The sequence below is a fragment of the Thermobia domestica genome, chromosome 18 (assembly GCF_964235325.1).
Source record: "Thermobia domestica chromosome 18, izTheDome1.hap1.1, whole genome shotgun sequence".
Taxonomy (NCBI): Eukaryota; Metazoa; Arthropoda; class Insecta; order Zygentoma; family Lepismatidae; genus Thermobia; species Thermobia domestica.
The window spans coordinates 144,317,856-144,326,867 of record NC_137471.1 but is presented as its reverse complement, the minus strand read 5'-3'; the positions used below and the strand labels follow the sequence as shown (position 1 = coordinate 144,326,867).

Below are 9,012 nucleotides of genomic sequence, written 5' to 3'. Positions count from 1 at the left end.
ACTTGCTATATACCTACACTAGACTCACCCTTTCTGTTACATTTACACGTACATAGATTCCCTTCTTTTTTATATGCTTTCTTTTTCATTTTACACTTCCTACTTACCCTTAATTTTTTTTTGCCCTGTTAACCTTGGCTTTTTGCCCTCTTTCCCTGTCTGAACTTCTTTCCCGATTTTGACCTTTTTCTGACTTTGACTAATTTCCTGACTTGTGTCATTTTTCCCGATTGTGTCCTGTATTATACTCTACTTTGTTTTTGAATCATAAATCCTCTGTTTGAGGTACACATTTGACAATTTAGCATATGTAGCACATATGACTAGTACGCTGGTGCATTGACTGATAATAGTCATACGACTAGACAAGACAAGAATGTCGACACTGGTCTTAGAAGCTCGTGCCATAGTAAAAGAATTATATAAATATATATATAGATATTTCTCAGTGATCATTCCAAGAAGACAAGATTGCAGGAATAAAATCTTTGTAGGAGCGACCGGTGGTAATTATGTCTAAATCGGCATTTTTACTTCTGCCAAGGTTTACTTTTGGCACACCACTGGAAATAAGTGTTGAACAATTATATTCTTTCACTAATTTTATTCTTATTGTTCCCTAAAAGATTAATGCTAGATGACATGTAAATGTTTCACTTGGCATAGATAGAGTTCAAGGAGTCACTAGAAATAATTTTTTAAAGAATACAATTCTTTTACGATTTGCATATAATTACAAATATATGGATTATAAATTATTTGGATGAATGGCATGAAATTAGTACAGGAAACAAACCACCCTGCGATAGGTGGCCACTAAAATGCTTTAATGTTATTTAACCGAGTCAGAGCAGAGACATGCAAGTAGGCATATGAGGAGGTTCGTCAAAGACCGGGTGTGTCAGCGACGGTGGGTTTTCGCGTAAGCGTGGGTAGTAGAAAGAAGTATGTTTTGGCACTGATACGATTTTCAGTAGCACTTGTAATGGCTTCATACTAATAACACAGCACTTTTAAATATACAATAAACCTTCTGTTCATTGTTCAGACACACCGCTGGTGGAAAATTGAATCTGATAGAGTCACCTTTCATAAGCACTCACTTATTTTGTCTCTCGAAGAGCACTTGTAAAGCTAACATTCAGCTGTATTTAATTTTGTTGCCTGCAGAAATAAATTACTTATGAATATGCGTTTTTATGGAAAGTATTCAATTTAACCCGTAAACTATCTTAACTGTAATGTGCCAAAACTACTCCCGCGCTTTTTTTCTTAAACCTTATACAAAAGTAAAATTGAAATCACATAATCTGAAAAGTTTGTAGTAATGAACTTATATAATGCAGGTCAAGTATAGGTACAACAAATTATGCTAAATTTACAGTTAGAATTGAACATTGCACAGATAGATACGTTTATAAAGCAAGGGGGGGGGGAGGAGACGGAATCTGTAGGCGACTGGTTTGAATAGTAAGTAATACAGCTGTATTCTATATTTACAATTGTAGGATTTCTAGTGTAAAATTGTCAAAACTGCTTTACGAATGTTAAACTAATTATCTGTACGAAAAAGGATTGTATTAAATACTATTTTCTCACTGCCTAGCATTTCTGCACAGTATACATAAGCTGTATTTTGATCTTATAAGCGATCGTTTTTAGTGGCAAGCCATTACAAATAATATAAAAAATGTTTCATTGCGAAAATTCACGTATTTAGAATTTTCTCACTTATGGACACACCCAGCCATCACGGTCGCACCTGCTCTATACGAACGCATCCTTGCGCTAGCCGATCAGCTTCGCCCTGCCTGCACTCGGTTAAATAGGATTTGTGCTTTTTAGTGTCCACCTGACACGGCCACTGAGGTTTGTCGGTCGGGTATGGACTCCTGGATTTCGAGTAGAACAACGATGAATTTTAAAAGAGTGCTTATTAAAACAACAACTGAAAATATATTTGTCCGTAAAAGTTGATGGGCACCCCAGAGAGTTTCCTAGTGCTGTGGAGTACCTAGGTTCTGCATTTTCAAGTATTACGAAATACATGTCTGAAATATAAAGAACGTCATAGTTGTCTCTTTATCGAAAACCACAAGTCCGTACACATCATGGTTACCGAAATATTGCTTAATAAATAGCGATCTAATGGGGGTGTGATGTTTGCGTACTAGGTGTTAAAATTTCGAAAATTAATATCGGAGGTTTAAATTCGCAAAACTGTAGTTCTTAAACATTTCCGAAACATATCTTTACAGAAATATTTGTGGTATGTTACAGGTGCTTGTTTACTGAAAATCTCAAGTCAGCACACCTAACGGCTGCTGAGTGAAAATAAAGAGTGACAGCAGAGTTTGCTTACTAGACAGTACTGTTAAAAAAAAAAGAAAGAAAGAAAGAATATTTACTGACGCATAACAGTTACTCCAAAAGCGCTATTCCATCGTCACGTGCAGGACATTAACACTACAAATTTGAAGCATTGAATTGTATATTTCTACAAGGTAAACTTTTCCAATATGTGATATGTGAGCAATGCAATCTTAGGAGTACACGTAGGTGATGCTTTTTGTTTTTTTTTTTAATATAAAATCTGAATTCTTAAAAATTGAATTCTTAGCTCAATATGCGTTTCTTTCAACAAATTTCATATAAGCGAAATACGATTAATATTTACATTAATAAAAAGAGATGTAAACTTTACGCGTGGTTCTGAAGGACACGGCACCGTGTGAATCAATACGCAAAATGTCAATATTAATGATTTCTGAAATGCTAAAGAAAATTTAAAAAATAATAATACTCGAAAGTAGGACAATTTTTGCTCTGCTATTGTTGCACTGAAAACTCTCACAATTAATCCTTACTTACTTTACTTCAGGCTTGCTTTTGTCACAAAAATTATATTATGCTGTACATTTATTTCTTGCCATCTACAATTTAGGTGTAATGCTTGCTCATTTACATCCATCTTATTCAAAAGTTAGTACATGCCTTATACTTTATAAAATAGGTGTTTGTAACACACATTATTTGGTCGAAACGCATATAAGACACATCTTTAACAGTCCTGAAAATTTTACTGCTGTTGCTGACGTTATTCATAGAAGTTAACTTGATTTCTTTGTCCTCTTCCGCTGAGATTTATGCGATGGCTGAATACTTATATGTTTTATTATTTCCGCTAGAAAGAAATTCCACCAACAAAAATGTTCAGTGTGTTATATTTTCAACAGCTGGCCTAATACACGCTATGTTATCATTCAAACCTAAGTCGCTGAGGGGAGCTTCATGGCCTTCGGCGTAATCATTTTCGAAATCTCAACAAACGTCTAAGATTAAAAATTTGAAGACTATACACGGTTGAAACTCTGATTTAAACGTTTCAACAACAGCCAAATTTTGTCTGTGAAATCCAAGAACAAACTGCTTTGATTGGACTCGTTCAGTTAACAGAATTTTTTTCCATCTATCATTAAGAACTTCTTGGTTTTCTTTAATTTCCGCTGATCATAATAGTAAAATAGATGTATTTTCAAATGAAGAGATTGCTTCGAAATCAGCAGCACATACTACAGCCACTTTTCTTTTTTCTACAAAGTACAATACTGCTCTGTTTGTATATCTCCAATCCCATCTACTGTTCCCTTGCCATGAGGTAGCAATGAAGAACCATATCCTTGCATGCCAAAGTCTTGCTGAATGTACATCTTGCACAAGTTAGATAAATTTTTTAAAATTGTGATCCATTACTATCCAGAAATATTTTTATGGCATTTAGCTCAGAAACCTCGTGTTTCATGCCATGTATTATTTTCTTTACACACGCGTAAACACAATCTTTCACATGGCTAAAATCATTGCTTACGACAGCAAATGATCGCACAGCATGTTAAAATAATGTGAAGGCAATGAAAATCGTAATTTGTTTTGTCTTATGCAACGCAGTAATTTTCCGCAAAATCAACTTGCGACATTACTTTGTCATAGTCCAAATTTTCTTCATTTCGTAAAATAGTTTTGACTGAATTTATTTATTTATTTATTTGGGTGTAAATCAGCTCAGACTAAAGCTCAACTAAGTTTCAGTCGACCTCGTTCGACCTTCACGGTCCCTCCATTGGCCAGTTTGTCAGAGTACAATAGATATTCCTATCATAATTAATTAAGATGTTCAGATCACTAGTGCACTTACTGTAGTCACCTATTATATCTCTTTAACTTTTTGTATCACAACAGAATCTTTCAAGAATTCCATCACTACTAGTAGGAAAGGTTGGAGCTTTTTTCTGATAGCCTGAATGAGAAAATTGAAATTTATATGATATTTGCAAAGACATATATTATGTAGCAATTCCCGTGAAAAAACTATATGCACTTGGAGAGGTTCATGAAATTTAGACAATTTAACTTGAATATCAGGATTTTCGTCAACAAATAATTGGTAAGCCTCTTTCACTATAATATTCATGTGACATTTTGCACTTTTCTTTCTCTACCAGATTTTGAAATGAGAATAACGTACTTCCCACTTCTGATATTAGGTGCTTGACAACTGATATAATTTCGTTTGAAGAACTTTTGAATTTTCACACCAACCAGAATAACAGAATTCAGTGATGATTACACCATCTCCTTATTACCGATAAAATTGACATGATAGCATCAAGTGGCGTTAGTGCATCCATTGGATCATCCGATCACTGGGTGGCACATGCTTTCCTGAACATTAAAAAACCGTCAAGAGGGTCATTTGATATTATTCGGTATCGCAAATTTAATAGCTTTAATCACGACGCAATTCTACAAAATGCCGAAACCTTGAACTGTAAACAAATTAAATTTCAGGATTCTATAAATGCTAAAGTTGATTTTCTTCAGACTTTAAAACGTCTGTTCGATCAGCACTCGCCAATGAAAACGGTTCAAGTTTCAAATAACAAATTACCTTATGTATCTGGTAATACTAAGCTGCTAGTGAAAATGCGCGACCGTCCGCTCCGTAGGTTCAAACGCATTAAGTTGCAGTAACATTGGGATGAATACAAAGAACTTTGTAATTTTACTTCGGCAGTTATTCGACAAGAAAAGATTGCGTATTTTTCCTTTCGTATAAATAACGCTAAAAACAACAAAGGCATTTGGTGGACGATACATAATTTGGGAATAGGTGGGAAAAGTTCATCGTTGAACCTCTCTGAAGATCTAAATTGTAATGGTGTTATAAACCGTCATTTTCTCAAGGCTTCCGAAATCTCAGTAACAAGTAACGATACATTTAATAAACAAATAAAACAGTACAGTTCACTGAAACACGCTGATTGTGGAACTCCTTTCATGTTAAGACCTGTTCATGAACATGAAGTTAGAAGAGCAATTGTTAACATTAAATCCAGTGCCGCGGGCTTTGATGAAATAACCCTATATATGCTTAAAATAGCTTTACCTGTTATCACATATCCCTTAACTAATATTGTGAACTGCTCTTTATCGAATGATAAATTCCCTAATCCGTGGAAACAAACTAAAGTTCTGCCATTACCAAAGAAACCTTGCATTAAATCAGTTAGTGATTTTAGGCCAATAAGTATATTGCCAGTTCTTTCAAAGGTAATTGAAAAGTTATTGCTTCAAAAATGATTTCATACCTTGATAGCTCTAGCATACTTCCATCTGAAGAATCTCGGTTTCGAAAATCTCACAGCACTTGTACTGCTTTGTTAGGTATTAAAGACGATGTGCTTCATGCACTAAATGACTAATATGTGGAAATACAAATTTTATTATACCTCTCAAACGCATTTGACTCTGTCCAGCATGATGTTCTCTTAGCGAAAATGAAATACTATACTTTTCGGTAAATACCATAAAATGGTTCGAATCCTATCTATATAAGAGAAAACAGCAAGTTGCTTTACGAAGTTCCTCTCATTACAAAATTTCTGAAGCTGCTGTTCCTGATAGAAGTGTTCCACAAGGCTCAATTTTAGGTCTAGTTTTGTTTACCTTATACAGTGCAGATCTGGTATATGTTGTACAGCATTCAAAGATATACTGTTACGCGGACGACACTCAATTGTTTATATAAGCTTTGCCTCAGGACTTAACCACAAGTTGTTCGACTCCTCAATCAAGATGTTAATGCTATCAGTAACTGGTCTGTTGATAACCGCCTTGTTATTAATCCCTTAAAATGTACTTATACTGTTCAAGGTTCCGCTAATCATCTGAATAAAATTGTTCCTGAAAAATTAGAATTACAAATAATGGACTCAAACATTAGCTATTCACTTTGTGTAAGAAGTCTTGGAGCACAATTGAGTGATAAACTTTCTATGAATAATCACGTCTCTACCTAATGTTCAAAAGCTCTTGGATTACTAAGAAACTTGTACAAAATACGAGACTGTCTGTCCAAAAATACCAAGCTACTCGTGTCACAAACACTATGTTTGTTTGATTATTGTGATGATGTATATGGCCCACTTCTTACAAAATACAATTGCAATGCAATTGCGATTCAAAAGGTACAAGATTCATGCATCCGCTTCTGTTACAATAGATCATATTTTGCCTACTCTGAACAACAGCATGCTGATAATGTCCAGAAGACGACATTTGCATTATTGCTGTCTCATTTATAAAATTCTTAAAACAACACGTCCCGCGTATTTATATAAGAAAGTCATTGCTAGGTCAACTATTCACACTCAACACATAAAAGAACTATGTTTGATATTGCACACCATAGACTGAAGCAAACCACTGCGGCATTTTCAGTATTAGCTCCAAGGTCATGGAATGCTCTACCAAATGTAGTAGAAGCTAAAACATTTAATTACTTCAAGAAAATGTTAATTGTATTTACTTAACCAACAAAATTTAACTTCAGGTACCCATGATTTGTATTCTAACACGTAAACGAAACAGACTTGACTTACTACACTTTCCTTTTTATTAAATAATCATGCATTTTAGAAATATTTCATCCCCTCCCCATTGTCAATGACACACATAACTTATTTCGTCTGTTATAGTGATGGGCAATGGGAATATTCCCGGTGGGAAGGAAAATAAAAAAAATGGGAATATTCTTGATTTTTTTCCCTGGCATATAAATTCCCGGAAAGGAATTTATTCCCATTTCTTTACTTTCTTTTCCAAATTATAAGAACCAAATGATTAATTATTTATTTTCATTTCTAATGATTTAGATCTAGGTTTTTAATAATTTGCAGGTGAAAAGTTGAAACTCGTTGACTTATTTTATATAACTAATTACACGATTTTTAAAATTTCCATTTACACAAGAAAGAAGCAAAGTATTAATTTATGAACCAGTTTGTAAAGTCATCTAGTAATTCTGTACAGACAGAAGTGAAATACTGTCAATACATCTCGAACCACCGTAAGTAATAGATGTCGATCTGTCTGCTGTCTCTGGTTCGAATTTCGCTCTCTGAGAAAGAATCAGATATTGAATAAGGAAATCTATGTAGTCGTAAATACATATAATTTTAAAATGTAGGGTTTACATATCAAAATTAGGGTTGTATCTCAGGATGTTTCATTGGTATCATTGTTTCCGAACCTGTGTTTATTAGGATTTGTTTGCTTCGTTTTACGGTGTATTTATATACCAAGCATTGTTGGTAAATATTTGTAACACTGTGTATATTGTTCGAAATAGCATATCTTCTTAATGTAGAAATCTAATATTACAGTGAGAACACAGTAACAAAGCACAGTGTACCTCAAATCAACATTTTGTATATATGCAATTCCATACTCTGGTAACCTTACGAAATTTTCATGTTTTCTGGCAGTTATCACCCTAATTTGCTTATAACGTTTGAAAACTTCTGTGATTATAATATTAGCGTTAAGTTTAGAAAACCCACTTACGTATAAATTTAAACTATTTAGCGGTGTAAAGGTATGTGGACTTTCTATGCCAAGTGTTTTTCCTAGTACATATTTACGTAATAAAACATATAGTAAGTAAACATACGTTTATACGTAGTGTCTAAATAGAATAAAATAAGAATATAAATCATAATATCATTCAGAATATACATTTTAAAGAATCCTGTGGAGACAACAGTAATAAGTATACTGTAGTAAAAACTAATTTTATTTTAAAATTATAATAATAGAATGAATTTTTCTTTGCGTTTGTACATAAATTCCCGGAATATTCCCTGGGAATTTTGTCGAAAAATATCTTCCTATTAATTTACCCATCACTTGTCTGTTATTTATCGGTTTGTATTCGTTTTCATCTTTGTATTTGTATGCTTTTTTCATTACTGCTTTTTTTGTCATTATTCACTTGTATCTCTATGTGTTTTTTGTTGAAGCACCACTTTTTTATCATCATAATGTATACCTGTATTTTTTTTGTATATCACTGTATCTTTTGTACTCGATTGATTGTATCTTTCTTTTTCTTGTTTTGTATAACTGAATGTATTCCCTTCACAAGGGTTTCGTCCGCTTCAATAAAGCCTTTTTTCCATTTCAGTTTCATCAAGCGCATTATGAATTTTCGTTCTAGTCTGTGTTTTGTCCACTGCAAAGAATAAACTGATAATAGTGTCAGGCATTGTATCATTTAATAGTTTTCTGTCTATGGTTGCCTTTTTCTGTGGATTTAAAGGTAGCTGTTTTTTAAAAATTTACTTACTGTCTTCCCAAGTGCATGAACGCGCACATATGACCCAAATTTTGAACTTTCGGCAGCTTTCTTCGGTTTTTTAACTGCTTTTCACTGTCTCCTTAATCTGCACTTTCTTTTTTTCAGCTTCATTTCGTCGGTTTTTCTTTTCAATCTTTTTAGGTATTACTTGTGCTTTCATCTTCCGTGTAATGTCTCTCTCTTGTTCTCTTTCTTGATGTCTTTCATATTCCTCTTTGTATCCCTTCAGTTTCATTCGCAGCTAACTCAATCCTTCAGGTTTTGCTGATCTGCAACAAAAGACAAATGGAAGAAACTTGTAAGGCTGTGCTCTC

At 33.7% G+C, this 9,012-nt stretch overlaps 1 protein-coding gene across 2 annotated transcripts in view; it reads left to right on the top strand.

Annotated features, from left to right (window-relative positions):
* The first annotated feature begins 368 nt into the window (after positions 1-368).
* The window catches only part of LOC145676019 (uncharacterized), a 74,648-nt gene continuing 66,004 nt past the window's right edge, over positions 369-9,012 (top strand). The window contains exons 1-2 of one of the 2 annotated variants that reach the window (XM_081746860.1): positions 372-506; positions 2,281-2,504. The gene's annotated coding sequence lies outside the window, so the exon portion shown is untranslated. Of the gene's footprint in view, positions 507-2,280; positions 2,505-9,012 lie in introns of both variants that reach the window. The other variant, XM_081746859.1, reaches the window with a different exon arrangement.